Source organism: Abramis brama (genome assembly GCF_963993115.1).
Source record: "Abramis brama genome assembly, chromosome: 16".
NCBI lineage: Eukaryota > Metazoa > Chordata > Actinopteri > Cypriniformes > Leuciscidae > Abramis > Abramis brama.
In genome coordinates, this window is record NC_139978.1 from 6,773,135 (window position 1) to 6,776,006 (window position 2,872).

Here is a 2,872-nt window from a genome sequence, read left to right on the forward strand (position 1 = left end):
TCAAAGAAGGTCAAATGAGAAAGAACAAAGTAATGAAAACATTCCAACTGAATGGCTGTTTGAGGCATTGAACACCAAGAATGAAAATAGTGTTTAGTGTCAAATGAAACGCTTCTCTATGGGCTGTAGAGAATTTGTTAGTTGTTGTATTGCCAATATTAATGTATGTGTGTTTATTTTGGGGGCAATGTCGCATAATTTTTCATTGATTTCTTGTGTTGGGACGCAGTGTAAACATTGCGCTCCTCTACCAACCAATCAACCATAAAAAATAGACGCTCCAGAAAGATCGAGAGGAGCTATAGAAGTAAAGGGGAATTATTGAAAATAATATAAACTTTGTCAAATACTTGATAATGTAATAAGCATGCATTTCTTGTTGACCTCAAACTTTATATCGCTAAATTGTGTCCTGCCTCATAGAGTATTCCACTGGATATGTGTTACGCTGTGAGTATGTACTGTAGAGATGGAATAAATTCACTGCTTGAGTGTAGTAAGATCCGTAAAAAACAGATTTTAATGAGCCCCGTTGCAGTCTCAGCACTGATTACCTGATGCTGCGTGTTAGCACTGAATCTGATCCTAAATCGTCTCGAGCAATCTTATGGAACCTGTCAATAACATATTCAGGTCAAGAAAGCATCAGGAAAGCCTATCTTTAAGAACATTACGATTTTGCACGGTAACGTTATTTTCTTCACAATTAAGCACATTTTGCCAAATTCCCTTCACATTAATGTAAGAAAACATCATGGTAACTGTGGTAATGAGAAACATATTTTAGAACTTCAGATTAAAAAAATCTCTTTCTGTCAGGGTTCTGTCACTTGTGTAGTTTATATCTTGGTTTGGTGACAGAGCTCTGACAGTCCCGGTTTGTGCTTGTGTTATAGTCCTGTTTGTTGTGAGCACATGGCTTGTGTCTCCTTGTGCCATGTGCTCTCCTGTCGATTGTCTAGCCCCTCCCATCTTGTTACCTGAGGCCACATTTACACATAGCCGGGTATTTAGAGAAACGAATATTCCCACCCTCCCGTTTTCAATAAAAACATTGTGCACACAACATCATTTTCAAAAAAGTTGTTATTTACATGAACCCGCATAAATACGCCGCCGAGCGCCATCATAACTATGCCAAACCTATGGGCGGCAGTGTAGGGAGAAGGATAAAGCCATGCAAGCCAATCAGAATCCTCAGAATCGACAACAACGGATAACACGAGCGACTTCCTAGGGCGCTCACATGACGTTAAGCATTTTCTGGCGCATAATGTGACGTTTGAGAACCTAAAACCCCGTTTCTCCCAGTTGACACGGCAACACATAACCAGCGTTATCAGAAATCTCCACTTTGGCCGGAGTTTTTAGAAATAATCGTTTTCTGTGATAAAAACTGGGTTTTCGTGTAAATGAGAGGCCAAACCGCAGGGAAATATCTGCTTCTTCCCTCCGTGTAAACGGGGCCTGATTGTTGATTCATTAGCCCCACCTGTCCTCCCTCGATACCCTCTTTTGTTTGCTGCGTTTGCAGTCCTGTGCTGGTTCGTTGTCTGTGTTCCCTCATGTTTCCTGTTTCCTGCCATAGTTCTGTTGATCTGCCTTGTTTTCCCCCACGGGGAGTTTTTGTTTTATTTTTACCGCTTAATAAATACCCATTGTTCCTGCACTTGAGTCCTCGCTCCTTTCATCGGAAACCCAAACCGTGACACTTTCCTATTACTGTAATGCAGGAAAGAAAGTCTAATTCTCATTACCACAATGTCAGGAGAAAAATTAATTTCCGTAATGCAGGAAAATAAATCTCATTATCATAATGCAAGGGAAAAAAATCTTACTCTCAATACTGTAATAAAAGAAAGAAAAATGCATTCTCTTTACAATAATGTAAGAAAATATGATCATTCTTGTTACTATAAATACTATACCGTATAACAAACGGCTTAAAAAAACCCCATAAATTTAACCCAGTACAACAAATCATACCCTAATGTCTAACATTACATTAAAGAGAATTTGGGAGGAAATGTGCTTAATTTTTTTGAAAATAATGTAGTCCAAAAAAAAAAAAATAGGCTTGATTTTCTTTATGCAAAATATAATTTCTAATTTCCGTCTTGACTTGGTGGTGAAATGTGACTTGGACAGGCTATATGAAACCCTGTCAATCTCCCTCTAGTCTAGACTCTAGTCTAGTCTAGTCTCCACTACTTGTGTGTTTATCATTCTTTCATAGTTGTCAAGTGTGCTTAAAGAAAAGTGTATTTTAATCATATAACTCGTTCAGCCTTCCTGTTGAGCATGTGTCCGCATCCATATGTGTGTTGGTGTGAAAGAGAGTGTGGGAGTTCTCCGTAAATCATTCGAAATAACTTGCCATTTCTTGACAGATGCCTTTAAGAGCCTGCCTGCCATTTTATTTTTGTGATTCATGTCGATGTACTGTTCACAGTTCAGAACAACATTAAAATCAAATGAAAACCTCTCCTCTTTTCCCTTATTGAAAGCAGCAATAGAACAGATTTTTCAGTAGTGTGCAGATCTCACATTATTCTTGTTATAGTCACACCGAATAAATGCTTTTTCTTTGCACTTACAGTATCTGTGCTGAAATGAAAAAGTAGCAAGTAATTTCCTTCTACAAAGTCACAAATTTTATCAGCTTGCTCTGATTTTCTTTTTCATCCGAATGCCTACAGGCACTAAAACGAAATGCAAAGGGAAATGCGTTATGTGTAGTAAAATCTTGACTTGTTCTTGTTCTAGATAATGCAAAGCAGGAAAACTGCAACTCTCTTTTAAAAATCGTTATGCTCCCACATGTTCTGTTTGGGGTGAGAGAGACCCTGAGAAGCTTTTACTTCTTGTATTT